Below are 26,082 nucleotides of genomic sequence, written 5' to 3'. Positions count from 1 at the left end.
AAAGTATACAAACAAGATAGCTATGAATGGCTAGGCACATGAAAATAGAATTGCATCCAAAGTATAGCCCTATAGCTTTTTATAACCGTAATGATGGGACGGAATGAAGATTGGAGAAAAGCTATAGGGCTATACTTTGGATGCAATTCTATTTCCATGTGCCTAGCCATTCATAGCTATCTTGTTTGTATACTTTTTGGCATACCATCCCTATATCCTTTTGCATTTCCAATGCTTTTTTTATTCTTGTTCATATTATATGCGACCCAACATATAGCAATGATTTAAAAAGTTAAAAAAATTAAAGTTTTAAACGATTTTAAAAGTTACTCGGGTGCTACACCGAAAATCGAAACGAAAACGTTTAGCTTACGATTTACGTTTTTTCTTTTTACTTAAAGCCTGAGTTATCAAGACATGTTTTCTGCAAGGCTTAAAATTAAAACATGAACCAATAACTATTACGTTATGCATCTATATTCATAGTGTCGTCGGTCGACCTTTACCTGCCAATTTCATTTCTTTAATTTTCACACTTTTTCACCGATTTTCCTCGCCTAAAAGCCAAATATAAAGTTTTGCATGAGCTCGAATACCCTATATATTAAGTTTCATGTATGTAGACTAAAAAATGACAGAGGAGTTTGGTATTCAAATTTAATATATATATATATATATATATATATATATATATATGCGCATATATATAGAAAAAAGGTTCGTGTTTACTATAACCTTTTTACGTAAATATTACGCGAGTATAAATTATGTAGATTATCTGCATGAATATAATTACATGTAATTGTTAACTAAAGATTATCGTCCCATAAGAAAACCGAAAAAATATAAGGAATTAATTAAAATGAATGTTTAGAATAATATGCAAGTTAGCTATATCTTTGGCAGATTACTGCAATTCTACGACCCATATATAACTAGTTGTATTTTCTTTTTAAATGAATAGAAAAAATGTTTTTTAATATAAATATCAATACAGAAAACTCCTAAATTTCTAGGAGTATATATATATATATATATATAATTATTTTTTTACTATAATAATTAAATACCTACAGACACTAGTGTTTCATCCTTTCGGGATTCTTCAGTGCAGGGTGTCACGATTACTACCAGTCGAACGATTCGAACCCCGCGACACGAGACATCTCTGGCTCGATTAGCGGAGGCCGTATCCATTCGGCTACCATTAATCATGTGAAATAGCGTTGAATTTTTTAAATATTTTAATTTAAATGTTCATTACGTCAGACAGACAGTGATCAAATCGTTATACGATGATCTACGCATAAGAGCTAAATTGACCGACTTTTTAATTCAACAGAAAGTGCTCAACGATAAGAAACGTATTTCTTAAAGGGGCTGTCATAATTATTTTTTTACTATAATAATTAAATACCTACAGACACTAGTGTTTCATCCTATGTATATATATATATATATATATATATTCAACAACCTGGTGAGTTACATGGACACATTAGGATTTTGTAATCGTTACTAACTCTGCTCCATGCAGCCTAAATGAAGAACAAAATCATTTATTACTAGTCCTACTATTGCCCGGGCGTAAAATACGCTTAAATATGATATTTTAATTGGTCTAGATTTCGTATATATTATTATAGAGGCGTGATTTCAAAAGTAAAAAAAATAGTATTTCGGTGCCATCACCTCTTAAGTGATCTCTTGATGCGGTCTTTAAAACCCTTCCTCTGCCCACTTGCATCCCTTCGATTAACTGACCATATAAGATTCTACGTAGTAGTCTGCGTCTGAGCATTCGAATGATGTGCCTCCAGTCACCTGATTTAGAAGTAGATCATGATGGACTCTACGCTGAAGCTGCCTGCTCTCCCCAACACTCCCCTGCGCGGCACACTGTCCTTCCATGTTATTCCAAGGGTCCTCTGGAGACATCGGATATGGAAGGTCTTCAGACGTCTTATGGCAGCTATAGGTCGTCCAAAACTCATATTTATACAGCATTTTGATGTGAAGTCTTAAGTTACTATTTAAAAAAGAACTTTCTCCTTGGCCGACCAAAGGATAGTGATAGTTGCCTGAGGCGATTCCAGATTTCGTCATCCAACGAGGTGTTAGACATTATGCTTTCCAGATATTTCATTGTGGATAATATGAGCAGGTGTTGCCCTACTACTGCGAGTGTTATTGTGTTTGATGGGAATTCACCATTGTGCTGACAGTTTACCTCTGTCTTTTGAGTGGTAAACGTAAGTATCATTCGTGTGTACGCAGTTACAGCTGCTAAAATGATGTTTTGCGAGGCCTCTGGTGTATGGGCAACTAGGACACAGTCGCCAGCGTATCGCAGCTCAATGATGGTCTTCAAGGTCATCTTGGTCGTTGCATGATTTAGTGATTACCATCAAAAGTGAAGTTTAATAACAACAGCCTGCTTCTCCATTCCCCTACGTAGCATTGTTGTAACGCAGACGAGACGAGGAGCCAGCACACAACCTTGCTTCACTCCAGTGTCTACATTAAAGGATTCTGAGGTGTGTCTTCCAAATATCACTCGGACCATCATCCCCGGATGGAAGAGTGCAAGAATGTTGAGAAACTTGGTTGAGCACCAAAATTATTTCAAGACCTGTCACAGTAATTCATTGTTAACTGTGTCAAATGCTTTCGAGAAGGCGATAAAGGCACTCGCTATATTTATCCTGGTGCTCACGTTACACAAAGATCATAACTATTCCATGCCCTCTGGAAAACCATACTGATGCTCTGGTGTGACCGGTTTCGATATCGTGGAGACGAGTCTACGGAGCGTGACTTTGATAAGAACCTTTCCAGACACGACTAACGAAGAGATACCCCGTACTATTGGATTTGTCTCCTTTGTCCCTGTAGGTGGGCAAAATGTTGGTATGCTTCCACTGCTGTAAGATACATGTACAAAGTTAACCTGCTTCTTAGAGGCTCAGCAAGGATGTTGTCAGCCCCCGATGGTTTGTTGTTTTACAAGTTTACAGGTTTTGACAAGTGCATTATTTTTTCGAAGGTTGAGGGTGGTCGAGATCTGGCATGGCGGGTGTACAGAGAGCTCAGCAACGACAGTTTGGTCATCTGGGATGAGTTGGTCGAGCAGGGTGTTGAAACCGCAACACCTTACTCGAATCGTTCCACTATCAGTCTGATGCTTGATTAGAGATGCTCCGTCAGCAGATCAATCAGATACCAGTGATCAGTTTCTGGAGCCGTAGATTATTTTCACTGCATTAGAGAAACTGAGCATATCGCCTATATCAGCGTGAGTCTGGATCTCATTGAATTTTGGAAAGCATCATTCATCTAGCAGTGTTCTGAGAGTGGTTTTTGGACCCAAAAAAAGGCTGCCATAGCCCTTTATAGAATTGAGGTTGTGGGATATTCAGGGTGGTTATGTGTGTTTTGTGCATTCTGTCTAGGAAGAGCCATAAGTCTCGCAAGCATACTGGTCAAATCAGACGCCATGATTATTTTTCTTCTTTTTTGTTTGTTTTGAAACGCTTGGGTTGCAGTGTAAAGAGTGATGCTGATTAGAAAGGTCAACTCTTCACAAATCTCAAACGCTGAACTGATCAGCTGCCTTATGTCTACCAGTTTCTCAGCTAGGAGTCGACGGAAGATTTACGGGTGTATTTATTGGATAGTCCAGTGCAGTTTAGTGTTTTCTACTTTGGACCAACATGACGTGCTAGGGACCGGAAATACCTCCTGACTTTTGTCAAAAACGTGGTGGCTGACCCAGCAGCCGGCACTGTGCATAGCTCTTGTTATGAGCACGTCCTTCAGGTCAGTTTTTCAGAATCGAATAGTTAACCAGGTGCTAATGTTTAGACCTGGGATGCATCCAGGATGCATTATATATACACATATTCATTTGTTGAAAGAGGGTGTTTATGATAATAAGTTTGTGCTCTACGCACAGACTAAGAAGTCTTATGCCATTGAGGTTGACTTTTTCAATTCCATGAACGCCGATCACGCCATTCCAGTTTTGCAATTTATTCCCAACTCTTGCATTAAAATCAGCAAGCAGCATGCGTTTGTCACTCCTTCAAATGTATCACGTGCCTTATGAACGTGATACTTCTCTTCATTCGGTGCCAAAGTTGGTGCATAGGCACTTACAAATGTAAGATATCTGCATTTTGCTAGTGAGATGACTTTCGCTGACAACTATTTGTAACTCTGTGAGCTCATGCAGGAGGTTGCTTTTGATTGAAGGTGTTGGCCGCCCATGTTAGAGATATAGTTCTTGCTGGTGTCATGTGTGTTCTTACGAGTTCTGCTTAAAATCATGTCGTTATTTTAGGCGGCATACTATTCTCCATTACTATTTTTCAATGTCATGTTGGACGTTATCGTTTATGAATTTAGGGTGTAGGCTGAGCCAGCTGGTTTAATTTGTGTAAGGGTATTAGTCAGGTTACTAAAGAGAGGATTAGTTGCGGATTGTGTGTAACTGATGTTAGTAAGATTTTTGTTGGTAACGATGGAAGTGTTTTTGTGAGGGAGCCAAGTAAATAATAGTTTAAGTCAGATGCTGTTCTAATAACATTGAATGATTGCTGGGTATATTTCCGCTGTCGCGGTAACTTTTAAAAGAGTATTGTTCAGTTTTTATAGTGCACTGGTGGAAGAGGTAGTGTAAGTGTCGGATAATTCCTTTGATACAGAATATTTGCCGAAAATTTCGTTGTGCTTTTTGTTTTAGGTGACGGAAGTATGCTGGAAGTTTAATGTTTTTAATATTGTTAGGAACTATGTTATTTGAGGTTTTGTTTTAAATATTGTTAGGAACTATGTTATTTGAAGTTTTATGTTTTTAATATTGTTCAGAACTATGTTATTTGAAGTACAGCGTTTTAAGAAAGTAATTTGACTGCAAACTTTGACTCATTTCTGCGAGAGTTGAAAAAGTATTTAATTGTGGCAATGTGTGTCTATATCAGACTAAGTGTAGGAAGAATGTTGTAGTTTGTTTGGGGTAGTGTATGAAAGAAGTTGTATTTGAAGGCTATGGCGATGCAGTCTTGTGGAAAACACTCAGGCCGGGACAAAGAGAGTAAAATAATAATTACAATATTGAGAGATGTCACTCATTTTTTATTATAAATATGTTTTCAACCACATACGCCGCACTAGAATGATAATGTAGTGTAAATTTCTCTAAATATTCAAGGTATACCTCATCTTTAGGATGCAATAATAAATTAAATATTTTAATACGTAAATTCACAACCTTGTGTTTCTAATTGAAGCGAGGTCTACGCCTCAAGAAACGCTGAAAATTATTTTTACTTATTGTTCTAGTGTCTAATTTCCATTACTTAACACTTACGTAGTAAATCTCCAGACTTTTTTCGTATAAGCACTTTTATTGATAGTAGATACATAAAACTCTTGTCCCCTTTGAAATAATATACTCCAGCTGCAATGCTCTTGTTGTACCGTTTCAACCTATTCTAGAAGGTCCCATGGAAGTCCTTTTGTTTGAGTGTGTCAACCACTCTCGTTACAATCTCTTTTATCTCCTCAATTATCACATAACGACAGTCTCTTAGGATTTCTTAGATAACCAGTAAAAGAGGACAATGTCGGGACTAAGGGAAGGGCGAGGAACTGTCTTGATACCTATGACGTTTTTCTTTCTGATCTTCTCTGAGCAACCTTAGAACAAACTTCGTACAAATCTTCCGCATCTTCAGTTCCTCACAAATAATTGTGTGCACAGTTCCCACACTGACATCACAGTGTGTACTATTTGTCTTTCTATACACACGGTAGTAATTATTCATGAAATTCTTTATTTGGCCAACAAACTCTGGGGTTCTGACTTCTTTACTCCTTTCACGCATCTCATTATCTCAGACTGACACCCTGCTTTCTTTGAATCTCTTATGCTACTCAAAATCTGAGGATTAATTTATGCAAGATGATCCAAAAACAGTCTGCAGCATTCCATACGTTTCTGTGTCATTTTCTCCAAATTTAAAACAGAAGTTTTTTTGTACATCGTTCTTTGAAAATGTCTTCATGTCCAAATTGAATTTTCGAAATACACAAGCTGTGACAATCAGTCTTGAGTTGAGTATATTCCAATTCCTGCTCTATCTGTTCATTCGAACCTGAAATCATAAAAATTGGTCAGTCATCTCATAAGATGTATGGAAATAACATACCGATTTTTAAGAGTCTAGACAATTTTAAATGGTTATGCAAAAAAGTTTGGAAACTTATTGAATGAACCTAGTAACTGTACAAAATATTTAAATTAAGTTTTCACTTTTGAATTTTTATCACTTCCTTCTTTCCTTCAGATCTTTTTTTTTAATCACTTTGACCTTAACTGTAGCTTACTGATGGTCTCTTTGTGAGGAAACGAGCCAAGGAAGCGTGTTTCAGCTTACTTATTAATATGTATTGAAAAAATTCTGGAAAATATCATTAAAATGTGAAGGAGACGACCTATGCGAACCTTTTGGAGTAATTTTTTTTAATAATATGGTAGATGGTATTTTTTTATTATTATCTGTTTTCAATTGCGTACGTATATATATATATATATATATATATATATATATATATATATATATATATATATATATATATATATTTGTTATCCACATAAAGTACGGTTTCGTTGTATCAAAACTCAGTGCGGTTAGAAAAACACATTTCCTCAACCATGGATCGAACATACAACCGTCGCATTGAGAGCCGGCAGCTCTCATCATTAGGCTACGAATCAATGCCGTAAATATTTCTCTTCGAGTGTGTATTACATCCACACCCTTCCGTCGCAACAGTGCTCAAACCATGCTCGTTTCCAATTGCGTATGCATATATATATACATCTAGGGATCTCTACAGTGTGGGGGTGGGATTTAGTAGCCTGTCGGGTTTGTCGAGGGTGCACACGTCGTGGGGGCACAAGTGATTGCAGTTCGTCAGAGCATTCACCACTAAAATACTTGTAGAAAAGGCAGAGGGATGCAACATTTCGTCGATGGGACAGAGGCTGAAGCTTAGATGCCAGTTCAGGCCCTATCAGGTTTGCGACTCTCTTTTGAACCTTGTCAAGGAGCGAGAGACTAGTAGCAGATGCACCAGCCCAGATGTGGCAGCAATACTCCATACATGGGCGAATGGTGGCCTTATAGAGGTACAGGATACTTTCGGGTGTTAGTAGATTTCTAGCACGGTAGAGAGAGCCCACCTTTCTTGCAGCGGGCCTGGCAATGTCTTCAATGTAATTGTTCCAACTCATGTTTCCTGTGAACGTTAGGCCAAGGAGTTTGAAAGATGGACTCTCAGATAAAGAGTCGTTGGCCATTGCTATGGGTGGTAGAGAGGGTTTCTTGTAATTATTGAGTGAAACTAGTTTAGTCTTGGCAGCATTGAACGCGACCAACCACCTTTGTCCCCATTCCACTACAGATTGGAGGTCTTCCTCTAGTGTTTCTGCCATTTCTTTAGAAATGTGTTCATTCGTCTTCCTGTCGTGCCTGCCATAGAGTGTAGTGTCATCAGCATATATACCCATCTCAGAGGCAATGTTGTCGGGGAGGTCATTTATGAATATCAGGAACAATAGAGGTCCAAGGATAGAACCCTGGGGCACCCCCGCATTTATATCATATTGTTTAGATGTACGACCGTCGAGGACAACCTGGATTTTTCTCTTATCTAAGAAGGATTTAATTATGTTAAGTATTCTACCAGTGATACCGTATGATCTGATTTTACTGAGGAGACCCTCATGCCATACCCTGTCAAAAGCCTTAGATATATCTAGAGCTACCGCTCTGCCCTCCCCCGCGTTGTCCAGTGAATGGTATATACGTTCAGAGATCACAGTTAGGATGTCTGCTGTGGAACGGACTTGTCTAAATCCATATTGTTTGTCAGTCAGTAGTTTAGCATCTGTAAGATGATGGACTAGAGCATGGTTAATTATGGTCTCAAATATTTTGGCAAAAAGTGGGAGGAGGCATATATATATATATGTACTACCCAAGAGTAATAAATTTACTTAACTCGAAAATATTATTTTAAATTCCAATAACCAATTTTATATTAATATTTTTAAAATAATATATTTAACACTTGAAAACTGTTCACCACAGAAATGAGTAATCGGTATTACACACATAATACTAGAAGCCTGTTCATGCAGTTGCCAATTGTGTGTTTTTCCTGCATGTTCCTTCTGCGGCAAACCATTGTCAAGAGTTAGATTGGGTGTCGATTTTGGAAAAAAAATTGTTTAAGTGGTTCTTTGTCTGGTGTTTCAATTGGGCCAATTTGGTGGAAAGACATATATTCAGCTTTAATTGCTTTACATGCAGTCCAATCATGACAGCTGACTCTTTTAGTAAATGTAGCAACTTTTTAATATGTTTCCATTACGCCATTTTTAATTTCAAATTCAAAATAGCGTAATGAAAACATATTAAAGGAATTTTCGGCTTCTCCTCCAGTTTTCAGATTTTAATCATGTCAAATCACACTTTATGTCCTTTTGTCGGATTGATTATCGCTATTTCATCTGATGAGTTAAGGGCATAGATTCACTGATTGATATAATAATTTATTGATTGATTTTGCGCTACGAAACAGATACTGTGAAGAATTGTAAATGTCAACGAAAATAAATGAATAAATTATAAGATGGTCATTATCATGAATTTTGGAATATAGTTTTTTATCATTTATTCACTATATTGCTCTGTAATTACTTTGAGCTTCTTAAATAAGGATTGATATATTAAGAAAATATATTTCTACAGATACATATATATATATATATATATATATATATATATATATATATAATATGATGTATAAAAAGACTGACAGAAAATCTATGCAGCACAGGAAGAATAAACAGAATGAGAGATTTGCTGGTTTCCGTAGGATCAAAACACCTCCCCAGGATAACAGGGGGTTCGTTGATCTGAACTAAACTAGTAAATCTCCTGTTTTTATCTAGATGTCTTCCGCGTTTAAATAGTTTTTTCCTTTTCGTACACAAAGACACACACACCCACACCCACACACATACACACACACACACACACACACATATATATATATATATATATATATATATATATATATATATATATATATATATATATTTATATATAATTGAACATACTTTGATGGCCAGTAATATAAAACATGTACAGATCTGGTTTCTCGTTAAATACAGTAACCCATAAACCAATATATTGAATTTATTAATCCATAAAAATGTTAGTACCTCACGTTTGTACACGCACTAGCGTTGATGCGTAATTAGATTACATAAGTGAAAGATTACGCAATTCAAAAATAAAGACAACTTATAAAAAAACTAAATTGTCGTAAGAAAATGACGTTCACTTTATTTAACTATTTTCTTTGAACAGAAATAGTTATACGAATTAGTTAACAGACATCTTGTTTGAAGTTGTAAGATGATGACATGCTAGATTATGGCATTGTTTTTAGTTGTCATAATATTAATGAGTTCCTAAGTACAAAGGCTAAAAACCATTCGAAGAAACGGTTAATGTGATTGTTAGTTGGATGATGGTCAATATCATGAATGTTTTGAAAATGCTGAGTTTAATTATCTAACAAAAGTATGTGTTGTCTTGATAACGAACACCTTTCAGTTTGGAGTAAAGTATTACCGTGGTTATTTGTTTATTAGATGCCATGTACATGGAAATTCGGTTATGTTTACGTGTACAAATAATGTATTTAGTTATTTGAATGAGTAGTACTGGTAATAATAGTAGCTAGAGAAGTTCTTGTTTTGAATATTTAAACAAAAAACTCAGTTTGGTGCTCAGTCGAGAAACGTCTATGGAAAACGATGTCAGAATAACAACGTCTAACAACATACATCGTGTGTCAAAGAAATAATTCAACTATATTTCAAAGTCAATTTCATCCTGTGTAAAGACAAGAAACAGTGATCTAAGCAGCACATCAGCAGATGTCGCAGCAGTACCTTTACTTAAAGCAGGTAACCCTTATATATTTACTAGCATGGGTACCCGGCTTTGCCTCGGTTGACATGAAGTTCCGTTTGGGACACACCTGCCATACTAATCATTTTCATCGTGGGACACGTGGATAGCCCCATAACAATTCCAAAAATAAAAGAACGGATGAAAACATGTAAATGTAATCGCCCCAAAAAAGAAGTACGTGATATCCTCCCCACCAGATATTTTGGCAGAAGGGATACAAAGAGAACAAACTATTCTCCGGATATTGACCACTAGAAAGACCCTCCCAAAAAATAATCAAAAATAAATCATTACAGCTTTTGTTTCAATAAAAAATATCTGCGAATACCCGTGCAATCGCAAAAAAAAAAAAGCCAAGTAGGCAGAACCTTTAAAAAAATGAAAATCTACCAAAAATACAGAATGGTCTCATAAAAATTAATTAAATTTATCGTTACTTTGTGCTTCTAATTTAATTCCTGTCTACCCCCCCCCCAAAAAAAAACAAATTGTATTTGTCATGTTTGCCTCCCCCTTCAATCGCCAAACTTGAAAATATGCTAGAGGTGATATGTCTCGCTGAATGCTTGAGGGCCAAAAAGTGGACGCTCATTTTACGTTTAAGTTATATAGAAAAGTGATCCCCCACTCTAAAATGTTAATTTACTATTTTTTCAAAATTTCTTCTTTCATATTATTTATAAAGGCTGTTTAAACGTATTAGGCCACCAAAAAGTAGATCCTCATTTTTAAGGGGTTAAATGACGCTGGGTCATTTCACGTCGTAAAAATTTACCTTTTTTTAATTATGAAGTAAAGTTTGTAATCGATGAGATTAACGTGAAAAAAGAAAAGATTAAATAAAGTGGGGGGCAGTAGATCTTTATTTTTTGGGTTGTTAAACGACGCTGGGTAACATTGTAAAAATGTATCGATTTCTGAATACCCATTTAAAAAATAATAAAAACAAACAAATAACATCTTTTCAGTTTTTTCGTAAGTGTTTTTTTTTGTTTGAATATTTCAAACAACAATAAAAGCCAAACATTTTTCTATCTACATGAGATTATTTTTTCAAGCTAGAAATTTATTGAGATTACAATATATTATTTGGTTACAGTTTTTTGTTTATGTTCCGAAGAGCAAATAACTCTAATAATTTTTTTTTAAATCGATGTTGGAATAATAATTCCAAATAAATAAATTAAATATGTTATCAATATAATTATTGTTTAAAATTTATTCAATAACAGTTTTAAATAGAACATTTAAAACAATTCTCTCGCTAGGAACATTAACTAAGATACCGCTATTTAATAAAATCGGTTTTTAATGTAATATAGAAATACAATGATCTTTTTATTGTATATTTTGCAAAAATCATACTATATATAGAAATAAATGAAAGAGTACAGTAAGGAACCTTTTGCATATATTAATAAAATTTTGAACAAACAAACAGACAGGAATAAGAATTTATGTTTATATATAAGATTGCATCTGTAATGAAATATTTCCTGACACGATAGATCGAATGTAGCTGTTTCATAGGTTACGCAAAACAACGGAAAATATTGAGGCCGGGAAAAACCACTTGTAAATCGGATTGCTGGCGATGATGTAAACTTTACATTCCGATTGAAGAATCAAGATCGTGAAACAATGAAAGAAATACTTAACTCTGGATTGCAATTGTTAAAAGCATGTCAAGGTGAAGGCAAGAGAATAATTTAATCCCGATCAATGAATGTGTAACACAACGAATACCATAACAGTTGTCCGTCGGTATAAGAGTTCAAATCCAGGTGTATCTCGAATCACAGAACTCCGGAACAAATTTCAGCAGCTATACTGGTCATCCAAATAGCTTACATATGGCAATACTTGGTCATGATCGGTCTACACGATTACATGTATAGTTTGACCGCTTCTCGCTCCTTCCCTTTTCACACAAATAGTCCAGGAAGTGAAGACATCAATATTCTTAAGTCAAAGGAAGTGACACACGTCCACATTGTGATTTAGATTAGATTTGCAAGCCACACCCCCGGATTTGATGCTGAGTTCCTACAATTCAAAGCATGATAACTTCAAAAGCAACATAAAAAAACAACGATCACCTCATCTGGCGGTTGTTATGCAAGGACTATATTGTCAGAAACAAAAGTTCTAAACATAAACGGTAAAATATACAATGTTGTTACCAAAATGGTTACATATACATTTGAAATGAGTTAAACCAATAGTTCGTTAGAGAAATGTCTCGTTCGTGTCAGCGAGTAAACACGCGTCATGATCAACTAAGAAAAAACTTTTGCAACTACATTTTTTCTCCTTTCTTTCGCAAAATTCTGCAGACAGCTGCAGCTAATGGGGCACGGGTGGGTTATAAGCAATATTGGCGTTTTTCTTGCATAAGATCGTAGTTGACGTACTCCAACATGGTGAGCCATTTTGTTGGCCTACAGTAAGAAAGCTTGTTCCAGATTCGAACTCACGACTGCTTCTATTTCTCTTATTTGACTGCCTTGAACTTTCCAAATTTGCTCGTGCACATCGTTTATAGATAGATAACGGAGTAACGTCAGACGCCATAAGGAGATCGCCGTGTCACTGTAAATATTATTCCCGAGTATATCATTGATCCCTTAGCAAAACTGTATTAGTATAAAATTGTTATTATCCACTCACATCCGTTCAGTTGAAGTTATTTTCCTTGTTTTGAGTTGAGCTACCAACCACCAAGGTGGAGCCAGCACGGCAATCGGGAATTGCCTCGTATTCTTCACATAATATAAGCATTAACTAAGCCATGCTATTACGATCATTGATGTTAAATTCATTCCCACATGCGTTGGATAACAAATGTAGGGCGATGTAAATATTAAAACAAAATAAAAATAAAAACAACCAGAAAAAAAGAAAGCGAATCCAGCAAGATACTTCTGCCATTATCTGATCCCCCATACTGACCCGATTTCATTTTTGCTTATCAGATGATTATTCCGTAAAATAAATAAACTTTGTTGATTAAACAAGTTGTTGTTGATTGCAAAACCACGATCGTCAGAGTGTATACATTTTATAACAAGTGCGTCTATAAAATATAGAGATGAAATATAACATAGTAACATCTATCATGTAAGTTTTCCATCTCAAGTATGATGTGTGATTAAGTCCCAGGTGTTTCTCAAAGCAAGGAACTTTCTCAAGGAGAGAGCTGTTCACCAGTTTGAACAAAACAAGAGTCCGATCGTTAGTAGTAAAAGGAAAGCACCCTGCTTTTGTAATTATTTAATGTAATTTAAACGATTTTCACTCATTGCTCCACGTGCTCTACACCGCCGGTGTCGCTAAAAAGTGAATCAGTAAGATTTTGATCAATAATGTTTTTCGAAGTGCTGCCATAATATCAACATGTGACCTCTACGAAGATAGTCAGGTCTAGAGTAAATTGTTTACGTACGCATTCGTTAATACTCTGTTCTGGTCTTATGTCCACTAACAGCTAATTTTGCTGGCTTCTCAAACAATTTTGCTACCAAGGATTAAAGTTCACAAGATTTTACGTTTGCGGTATCTAGCAAACTATTCCGCTAATTTTGTGTCTAAACCTTTGAAATTTCACATAAAGGGTATTTATATATGCAGCAAGCTTTTTAATCAGTTTTGGGGCGAAAATCTAGTTTCCAAGAGGGAAAAGTTGAAAGAGTTGACCTTTTCAGACTTTACCAATATTCTCCGCCAATTTTGCATCTAAACACTTAAAATTCTATATGTAAGTTACCTGGACATGAGTCAAACTTTTTAATATATATATATATATATATATATATATATATATATATATATATATATATATATATATATGCACATAAAGTTATGAACAGTACATAAGACCCAAGAAAAACCGAGCGTAACTGCTAGTATATATCAATTTCTTATTTACATCTTTAACATTGTTTTATTTATTTAGTGAAGAACATTAATGTTTTTTTTTCCTAATTCGATGCCCCCGTTCAGTCTCGAAAGACAAAGGATACCCACTGTAACGGCAATTGCGCATGTAATTGTGTGGCAAGAGTTGCCCAATCTGCAACCGCAATTCTCCTGATTCAGCATTGCTTGAGTCCAGTGGCAAGGAGATGTCCAAGACGACTGAAAACAATGCCGAGATAAGCGGATAGCACATATAGCACCTGGAAGTTCCAAATGGTCACCCATCTGGTACTGGTCAGGCTCATCGTTGCTTAGCGGGAACTGATATTTCAAACGTGATTATGCCGTATTTTCCCAAGTGACGAGGTAAATATGATACAGTGCATAGTTCTTGCGGTTTCTTCGTCTTACCGCATTCTAGGATAATAATTCATCTGATCAGGTTTGATATCCAGCTAAGTCCTGAGGCAACACTACTTGCAGAACATACGCTATTCCTCATACGAGTCAGTGTGTAGCCATACCGACGAGTTCTTATCTGAGCTTCTAAATACTACGTTATGTTGAATATCCGCTGATAGTTTACAAGTAGTAGAAAGTATCCTCATGCAGGGTATCTTGACAAACACCGTGTCCAAAAAGATTTGAGACACTAGCAACACGCCTTGAAAAGGAAGATAGGTAGAAATCAAGAATGGGGAAGAAAGAAACAGATAGATAGAAGAACACATTTAGATATATAGACAGATAGAACCATAATTTGACATAAATAATGAATGAGTAGATAGAGATTTATCGTATCATCTCTACTTTGACTACCTGTCAGATATGCGCGGAACCAGTAGACCACGAACCTAATCAGTAACAACGTATTTAAAATTGCTTTAGAAGCTTATCTACTGTGTGTGTATTTTTATTATATATTTAAAGAGAAGAGAGGGTAAGAATGGGATAGTGACAAAAATGGAGTGAATGGGTGCACGAGAGGGAAGAGTATGTACGCGTATATAAACATTATATATATATATATATATATAAATATTATATATATATATATATATATATATATATATATATATATATATATATATATATATATATGGTTGCCTTTCTAGTACCAAAGATACTTCAGCTTTTATGGATTTTTATTCTCATAACATTTATATGCTAGTTAACATGTCGCAGAATAGATCTTGTAATCTTTTTTATTAAATTTACTTATATATATTATTAATATTTTATATGTTTTTATATTTTTTTACATATTAGTATAAATACTAACATTATATTCCTACATTTTATTATAGGAAAAGTGGTATTTTCCTACAAGAAAGCCATGTATTTTACAGCTATCCTGTTTTTAAATCTCTGAAACAGCTACATGGTCGGCAGTTGAGGATCCTACGTTTTCTATTTAATAATTTTAGTTAAGGTTTTTTTTTTCATCCTACTATCGGTGTAATTCCCTTTTATAATTGTAGACTTTTGAGAAGTCGGCTTATGCAAGTCATAAGTCTATTTGTGTTTAAAAATTTTAGTTAAGGTTTTTTTTTTTTTTCGTTAAGTTGAATTTTCTTTTGTAATTATAAAGTTTTTAGATTATGTAGGTGCTAAGTCTGCGATAGGTTAAATTGAGTTTTTTATCAGACCCAACAGAGTATAGCAACTAACATTTCAGATTGATAATGCAGCTTTAACAAAAAACTAAATTGTGGATCGAAATTACTGACAATTTGTCATTTACAATATATATATATATATATATATATATATATATAGAGAGAGAGAGAGAGAGAGAGAGAGATAGATAGAGAGAGAGATAGGAGAATGATTAAATTGTCCTCCTAAGGAAAAGAAGACTACGGTTTATTTTAAAAACTTGTATTGAAAAAATCAAGTAAGGTAACTTGATTGTGTAGTATCTCATCAATGCCGTTGAACATTAGATAAGTGAAAATTAGATTAGGATAAGCCAAGACTCGAACCTTGTAAGCAAGGTTAAGAAATAGAATGTTAGAAATCAGAATGTTAAAAAGGTATATTGTTAAATTCTGGTATAAATAGTTAGATATTGTTTTTACCATAAAAAAATGATTGTTCATTCTTTTATAAAACTGAATATTAAAAATGTCAGCTAAAAAGAATGAACAATACAAATTTAAAATTCATTGTTAAAAAAATAGGTTATATGTTGAGAATTCTTCATGTGTCAAACGCGTGTTTGGACAAAAGGGGTGCATGGCCACGTGAATTCGTCACGTTTGGAAACCACACTTCTGACGTCATAGCAAAAGGGGGAATTGCAGAGTCAGGAGTTGAAGAGTTGAGAGCAGTTGAGTTGGATTGAGTTGGGGTCAGAGTCCTTTGGTAACGAAGGAAAGAACATTAAACTATGTAGATCCCATTCAGAATTCCAGAACTTTAATATGTATAAATGGCTCTCTCCCTTTCTCCCTCATCATTGTTTTATATGTCCGTGGTTTCTCCCCTTATATTAAGGGGAGAAACGGCGGACATATAAAACATCCCCTGCTACTCAACATCCATTGATTTGGAACTCCGCGTCATCTTAAAAATGTCCCCCACTATTCAACTACTATCGATTTGGTGCTCGTTTTCTAGTGCATCCATACAAGGGCGTGGTAAAAAACGACCCTCGCGTAATGCCACGGAAACAACAAAGGTCCTTAGCAATACGAAATATACAAATACGCACAATTAAAGAAATAAGTAAAGCATACACTCTCATATGAAAGAAAAATGTATTTAAAAAAGAGACGATCTGCTCAAAGAAAAAAAAGAAACAATAATAGAATAAAAAAAGAAACACACACGAAAACGTAAATACGATGTCCATCAGGTACTTTGGAGTAAAACGTGATAAAATGCTACGATTTCGGTTAAGAACTTTGGTTGATAAATGAATTGTTTTGTTTTAAAAAAATACACACATGCACACAAGTAAAGAAATTGGGGTCATTTATTGTTGTGAAATTTATATCAATGTGCCGAATTGAAATTGTTGAAAATTATTTTGCATAACTGTCAATCAAACCCAAAAGTCGCCTGTACTTTTATAGCGTGTGCTATGGGAAGACATGGCTTTTGTTGCAAAAAGAGTTTTGTGTTCATAGTTGAACTTTTTTAGCTTTCCAGGTGACTTTTTGGTTTTGTTCCAGACCTGGAGTATGTCTCTATCTAACTCCCTCTCTCTCTCTCCTTCTCTCTCTCTCTCTCTCTATATATATATATATATATATATATATATATATATATATATATATATATATATATATAGTTCTTGCATAAGTTCCCGCATGCTTTTTTTTAGTGAAAATCAAAGAATTTTAACAGCAAAAGTAAGTTCGTTTGGGACCCAAGCTCCAAGTTTTTGTGTGAATCCAATCCACTGAAGGTGGCATGAAATTGTCGTAACATCACACTTCATATTTTCATCCAATTCTCTACAAGTCTGAAGCCACTCTTCCTTCAAAAGAACCCTGAGTTAATCTTCGCCTATCTTGATTCATTTTCCGGAACGATGGGTGTCATTGAGGCCAAAATTGCCGTGTTTGAATCTGGTAAAGTAACCCCGAACAGTTCTCTCGAGCGTAGCGTTTTCTCCATATACGGCACACATTTACTCGGTGACTCGCTTTTTGACCTCGATTAAAGGCGAAAAAAGGAGTTGTCGAAAATGTGTTTTTTTTTATACTTGACAATCCATTTGACGGGTCTGAAAAACAAGAAAAAATTATATGAGCACAAAACGATGACAATTATCTTATAGCACAGAATACGTGCTTTCTAATGCTTTATAAGACTATAAAACTTTGCCAAATATTAAAACATGTTCAGAACAAAAACATTTTATGAAACGGCGGGAACTTACGCAACAACTATACTATATATATATATAATGTTTGCGTGTGTGCTGGGAGAGGGTGCTTGAGCGCATGTGTGACATGTAAGCAACACAAAAAACGTTTATGTTTAATTCCCGGAGTATTTATAATACAATAAATATGAACAACCTATATAAAGTGATTTTCGAAGATCATCCTGTAAATGAATGTTTGTTGTTTTCTATTTATTTGTTTATTTCATAAAATGTTACTTTTTCGAATACCTGACTGAAACCGCGAACAAAACAATAAAAAAAAACGAAAAGCAAACCAAGCCAAACGTTACGCCCGGTCTTACACAATGTAGGGGCGCCCCGCCCCCATCCATCAGCTATTTAGTAAATGCTTTCCCTATTCTATACCTCCAGTTTTTTAACCTTGGATGCAACAGACCCTATCATACTGTTGCCGCGTCCTCCTTTGCCTGGGATATCAGTTGCGGTGGCGGGTGACCTCATATTATATTACAGCCACACCCCTCACTACCACAGGTGGACATCAGTCAATATATATATATATATATATATATATATATATATATATATATATATATATATATATATATATATATGGGGGTATGCATGTGTGTATGTGTGTGTGTGCGTATTTATATATATGGATATATCCTATAATATCCTATATAGATGTATAATATATACTAATGTGTGTGTATGTGTGTTTGTGTGTATTTATTTATCTAGATATATATTATATATATATACGAGTGACGTGCAATAAGTAATGCCTCTGACCCACTTCTAATAGCAGTAGAGCAACGACACTTGTCACAGTTATTAGTCTTTCTCTACATAGAAAGCACCCAGAGTTATGCATTTCTCCCATCGTTTAATGCAGCTATGGAGACCGTTTTTGTAGAACACCCCAGGTTGGTCCTCCAACCACGACGTGACTTCAGAAATCAAGGCTGCATCATCTGGGAAACGCTTTCCTTTCAAAAACAACTTCATGGCTGGGAAGAGATGAAAGTCAGAGGGTGCAAGGTCAGGAGAGTGGGAAGGACAGGTGAAGATTTTATAACCACACGCCCGTGCTTCTGATCTGGCGATATGCGAGTTGTGGACCGGAGCTTTGTCCTGCAAGAGGAGGGTACCTTTGCTGATCTTGCCCCGCCTCTTGATTTTGATGGGTTCCCTTAATTTCCTCAAAAGTGGAGCATAATAAGCTTCTGTAATTGTGGTACCCTTTGCCAGGAAATCTGTCATAACTATTCCGTCCTGGTCCCAGAAGACTGTGAGCATGACCTTGCCAGCGAAGGGCTGCATCCTTGTCTTCTTTGGAAGTGGTGAATCCCAGTGCTTCCACTGCATTGACTGGGCTTTGGTCTCTGGATCATAGTGATGGACCCAGGTTTCATCCTTTGTAATTGTCTCATGTTTTTGCAACATTTTGTCTAGTTCTACTTATGTATAAAGCAGTGTTGAAGTAAATACTAAAATTCGATACATAAAATATTCTCTCATCATGGCTTTTGCATAGATAAATGATATACTATACACACACAGATATATATATACATGCAAATATATATACACACACACACATATATATATATATATATATATATTATTATTATTATTATTATTATTATTATTTATTATAATGATTATTAAATATATATTACAGACAGTAGTGTTTCATCCTTTCGGGAAACATCAGTACAGGGTGTCATATATATATATATATATATATATATATATATATATATATATATATATATAATTTAAAGGAGATTAGAACAATAGTCTAAAGAGCTGAGTGTATTTTAATGTAACAGAGAAATTACTAGTTTAATTAAAATACAGGAAATAGAAAGCGCTCGTTGTAATTTAGATATATAATAAGCTCGATAGTTAAATGTCCTAGAGCTAATTCAATATTAAGTAATGTGATTTATAATTTAAAAATTAAAAATCAAATTTTAATTAAATTAAAAATCCGTTTCATAAGATTTCAAAAAACGAAAAATTAAAAGATTCATCTGCCTTACTTTTAATGCTAGGTTTATTTATGGTGTCTTTTAAATTCAATAAAAAAAACCCAAAATTTGCTGATGAGGAGACCTTGCTTACCAAAAAACTATATATAATTATTCTACATAACTTGATGCATACCACAATAAAAAGCATTGTTTTCCGAAACGACCGTACAGATAATTGATTTTGTTGTTGTTCCTTCTTATGAAACGGATTTTTAATTTAATTAAAATTTGATTTTTAATTTTTAAATTATAAATCACATTACTTAATATATATATATGTGTGTGTGTGTGTGTGTGTGTGTGTGTGCATATATATATATATATATATCAGTGCAGGGTGTATATATATGTGTATATATATATATATACACACATACAGGTATATATATATATATATATATATATATATATATATATATACAAAACTAGCAGATGTACCTGGCGTAACCCGATATTAAACGTAACATTAAATTCCTTTAAGAAAAAACAATAAAGTAATAAGAACGTAAAGAAACTGAGACATGGGCATGGGAGTATTATGTTGTTTTTTTTTCGAAGCAGTTCAAAACAAAAAAGGAAAAAATCGAGCTGAAATCGAAACCATAACCTAAAGACCGTGAGTCAATTACAGTTAGGCAGGCTTCTTTAAAAGGTGTTTTCAAATTTACTTAAACTTGTCATTAGAAAGCTGTCATGTGAAGATTCGTGCTTCGGCATTCGTAGAAACAGTTGGATAAAAATCTAATGACTTCCACATAACCTTTTTAAATTTTGACCCCATAGCATGTTTTTTTTTTTCTGAAGAACATCCATTAAAACGTGTTCTGCATGTCTGAATACCCTATATACCAAATCGCAAGTCCATAAAACAAATATTCGCTCTGGATATAGGTTAAGAAGTGCACTCACACATACATGCATTCTTACTTTTCTAGATATATACATTATTAAAATCTGTCTACCGTGCGCCCTTGCTTGAATCTGGTTTTCTGACGATAAGGCAGTTTCATCTCTTCAAAAAAGGATGACAGGTTAACATATATATATATATATATATATATATATATATATATATATATGTATATGCATACATATACATATATATATAAATGAATATATTTGCGTAATGTGTATATATATACATATATATATCTATATATATACATATATATATATATATATATATATATATATATGCGTAATGAACGTGTCTCAGAGGCTAAGTAATAAGTATGAAGAGTTATATTTTATGGTTTCGATTCTAGCTCTATAGCACCCAAGTCAAACACACACACACACACATACACACACACGCACACGCGCAAATATATATATATATATATATATATATATATATTTATCTTAATACTCAGTAATATATATATATATATATATATATATATATATAATCCATGCAGATAAGGTATTTATTATAATAAAGAAATCATATTATTAGTATTAAGATCAAAATAATACACACACACAAACACACGCACATATATATATATATATATATATATATTTATATATATATATATATATATATATATATATATATATATATATATGTATATATATATATATATATTCATCTTAATATTATATATTAGGTTCATAATATAATTTCCTTATAATAATAAACACGTTATCTGCATGAATTAAAATATCTTATTTAAGCGTATTTTACAGATGGGCAACGCCGGGCGGCCGGCTAATATATATATATATATATATATATATATATATATATATATATATATGTGTGTGTGTGTGTGTGTGTGTGTGTGTGTGTGTGTGTGTGTGTGTGTGTGTGTAGCCATCCGCAGACTTGTGTTTCGTCGTCTACAAGTCCTCATGTAGACAGTGTATAGTTCGCTTTTCGTTTTTCGTACGTTTCTCTTTCAACTTACCCTCTTTTTCTTTTTTCTTTCTCATATTCGATTACTGTTTAGTGAGGGTGTTTTTTTTGTTTTTTTGTGCGTCTTTTTGTTTGTTTTTTTTTTAGTTCATAGAGCCGTCCTCGCGCGTGAAGGACTGCTCGCATGGTTTTTCTACTTTACTCCAAACTCTATTAAATACAAAACAATCGAAGGATAAGTACATACCTATTTTACATATATTTGATCGGAATTTTTATTCATCTGAAAAAAAAAGGAAAAAGTATACATGAACGTAAGGTATGTTGTTTTTAATTTTTCTTCCGAAAAACATGGTTACTGTTTTACTGATTTTTATATTAAAAGCAATAAATACTACTTCATTATGAAGGGAATACACTATGCGCTATTTTGAGACCTGAATCGATAAATATTTTGAATAAGAATAGCTTGATATATATATATATATATATATATATATATATATATATATATATATATATATATTTATATATATATATATATTTATATATATATATATAATCCAGCTGAAGTATATATATATATGTATATATATATATATGTAGAGAGAGAGAGAGAGAGAGAGAGAAAGAAATATATATATATATATATATATATATATATATATATATATATATATATATATATATACAGAGAGTGAGAGAGAGAGCGAAAGATATTTGTATTTTTATATATATAGAAAGAGAGAGAAAGACAAAATTATCTGTTTCCTATTTTAGAGCATTACCGTTATTTTGTATATAAATCATGAAGATGTGACACAAGGTCAAAATTGGCTTTCCATTGATCTTTCCGATAAACTAATTTCAGTTACTAAAACGCCCCATACACATAACGAACAACTCCAGTAAACACTTATTGTTATGACGTCTTGTTTAGTTATAAAAAATCATATGAGCAATATATATAGACATATATTTTTACAAACTATTCACCACTAATCAAGGCCAAAAGGCCACTGAAGGATAAGGATTAATTAGTGTACGGTAGTCAATGCAAAAATATCGTAGTAATCTTTAGTCGTGTAAAATTGGTAAATTGGATTATTTAAGAGGATGGCTCATCAAGAATTTGTTCATGTTTGACTTGAAGACAACCATGTTGTAGTCAGTTGGAAAGCAGGAACATAGAACAGACTTCCATAAAGAGTGCAGTTCACAGAAAGAAGCTTTGTTCGTGGAATCTACGTTTAGGTTTAGGCACGGATAAAATCTGGGGGAAATTTTTGGTAATGCTTTGAGTAGACCCGTGTTCTCGTGAATGTCCGGCCATAGGAGCCATAGTTTCATCGATCATGGGTGGGGTTTACTCAAAAGCAACCAAATATTATACAAAACGCAGATGTAACCAAATAAAATGAGGAGTAGGTTGGTTAGTAGGACTCCGCCAAATATATCATTTTTCATTGCCTTGGTATATATATATATATATATATATATATATATATATATATATATATATATATATATATATATATATATATATATATATATATAGATATATATATATATATATATATACTAGCAAAAGTACCCGTCGTTGACTGGGTTCAAAAACAGCCTACAGAAAATGGACTCTGATTTATGAAAGTATGATGGGTTATGAAAAGGAAGGGTTGTAAAGAGATAGCTTCGAATTTGGGGGTATCAAACAAAAGCAAAATATGATGAAAGTAAAAATAAAATAGATAAACGCCATAATTTATTAAAATAGATTAACCCCATTAATTTATTAAGTTAAAATATACTTATCAAAGTATTATTATGCATATCTATATCAAAAACACTTGTAAACTTTTTTTTTAAATTTTTAATTTTTTTATTTCCATACTTTGTGGACCAGGCGCGTACACAGACCCCACAATTTTAATGAATCATCATTATGCTGGATCAAACATACCCATTCCTGTGTCTCGATACATCTTCTATCATTATATGTGATCAGTGTTCTATAATAGTCAACCATATAGGAGCCTATTCGTGACCAGACGCATACACACGGTATTTATTTGCACCCCCACTGAGCAAATTAGGCACAAGGCCGATTTTTAATGTGAGAAGTGAAGGGGGAATGGGGACCAGCTCCCCGGGGAGTATGGGAGCTGGATAGTGACAATTGGTATGAAGGGTTGCCCCTACATTGACTAAGGTCTTATATGTGGTATTGCCCCCGCATATGGTCTTTGCTTGCAGTATCTGCCGGAACAGATCTTGGCCCGAAGGCCACGGAGGTGGCATAGTCGTGATCAGGCACACACACACACAGACGTTCAGCTTTTTATTATAGATATATACAGCGTTAGTTATCATTCCTAAACAAGAATATCCATTTATATCACAATCATAGCATTTTATTCATATGCTGATGTAGTACGTCTTACTCGTATTTTGTTAAATGGAGGAATTTCATATAAACAACTCAGAGATATGTGTTTCTCGGAATAAACATAATATGGTGTAAGAAAAAATGATGATGAAATGAAATGTACTTCTTTTAAAGTTTGGCGAAAACAGAAAATAAAAAAATTACTTATTATAAAGTATATAGGTACCCTTCGGAAAAACAATAAAGGAATTACCCGGCCTTATTATATAGTGCCTTATTATATACATATATATATATATATATATATATGTGTATATATATATATATATAATTGTATATATGTATGCATATGTGTGTGTGAGTACTTCATTTAATCACATAAATTAATACATGAAAATATAATTTTATGCGTAAATTTTCTAGTATCTACTTCAACAGTGCTCAATACATAGTTAGTCCTAGGTCGTAATTTATAAAAATATATATGGTAATTAAGTAACACAGAATATTTCAGGTTTCATTCTCGTGAGAATCTGTAAGGCGTATGAGCCTGACGAATTCTCACGAAAATGAAACGCGGAATATTCTGTGTAGCTTAATTAGCATATATATATTCTTATAGCTTATTATATATATATATATATATATATATATATATATATATATATATATATATATATATATATATATAATATAAATATGAATGTCTGTGTGTGTATGTGTGTGTCTGGTCACGAATAGGCTCCTATATGGTTGAATATTTTTTTAAAAATTGATTACATATAATGATAGAAGATGTATCGAGACACAGGAATGGGTATGTTTAATCTGGCAGAACAGTGGTTCATTAAAATTGTGGGGTCTGCTTTCGCGCCTGGTCCAAAAAGTATGGAAATAAAACATTAAAAAATTTAAAAAAAACGTTTATAAGTGTTTTTGATATAGATGTACATAAGAATACTTTGATAAGTATGTTTTAACTTAAATAGGGATGGTATAATAAAATTGTGGGGTCTGCGTTCGCGCCTGCCTCAATAGAATGGAAATAGGCACAAACTTTAATAAAGACTTTTCATATCTATCTGTGTAAGTATACTTTGTTAATTACGTTTCAGTTTGAAGACATTTGGTATAATAAAATTATGGGGTGTTCGTTCGCGCCTGACCTCCATAGAATGGGAGTATGTCACAAAGTTTAACAAGGTTTTTTTAATATAGATCCTAGAATATTGTGATAAGTGTTTCAGTGTGAACAGGTATGGTATAATAAATTATGGGGTTTATCAATTATATTTTTATTTTCATCATATTTTGTTTTGGTTTCGATACCCCCAAATTCGAAGCTATCTCTTTACAACCCTTCCTTTCCATAACCAATCATACTTTCATAAATCTAAGTCCATTTTCTGTATGCTGATTTTGAACCCAGTCAACGACGGGTACTTTTGCTAGTATATATATATATATATATATATATATATATATATATATATGTGTGTGTGTGTGTGTGTGTGCGTTCGTGTGTGTGTGTGTCTATGTGTGTATGTGCGTGCGTGTGTGTTTGTGCGAATAACAAAAAGATCTGATAACTCTTTAAAAAACCGCTAAGGTAGTAGAAAAAAGTGCGCTTCAATGTTGTGTAATATCGCTAAAAAAATTGTTCTGTAATATTGTTAAAAAAAATTGTTTGTAATATTGTTTAAAAAAAATTGTTGTGTAATATTGTTAAAAAAAACTGTTGTGTAATATTGTTAAAAAAATTGTTGTGTAATATCGCTAAAAAATTGTTGTGTAATATCGCTAAAAAAACTGTTGTGTAATATTGTTAAAAAAGATTTTTGTGTAATATCACTAAAAAAATTGTTGTGTAATATCGCTAAAAAAATTGTTGTGTAATATCGCTAAAAAACTGTTGTGTAATATTGTTAAAAAAGATTTTTGTGTAATATCGCTAAAAA

At 33.5% G+C, this 26,082-nt stretch overlaps 1 protein-coding gene across 2 annotated transcripts in view; it reads left to right on the top strand.

Moving 5' to 3' along the window:
* Window positions 1–26,082, top strand: part of LOC145258140 (contactin-3-like) — a 527,582-nt gene that overhangs the window by 80,313 nt on the left and 421,187 nt on the right. The window contains exon 1 of one of the 2 annotated variants that reach the window (XM_080115924.1): window positions 21,699–22,057. The exons of the other annotated variant lie outside the window; for it this stretch is intronic. The gene's annotated coding sequence lies outside the window, so the exon portion shown is untranslated. Of the gene's footprint in view, window positions 1–21,698; window positions 22,058–26,082 lie in introns of those variants that run through there. 2 annotated transcript variants of the gene reach the window in all.

Source organism: Euprymna scolopes, chromosome 33 (genome assembly GCF_053919585.1).
Source record: "Euprymna scolopes isolate OS-2025 chromosome 33, ASM5391958v1, whole genome shotgun sequence".
NCBI classification, from domain to species: domain Eukaryota; kingdom Metazoa; phylum Mollusca; class Cephalopoda; order Sepiida; family Sepiolidae; genus Euprymna; species Euprymna scolopes.
Note: the sequence above shows the minus strand (reverse complement) of the source record. Positions and strands in the feature narration are given on the sequence as shown.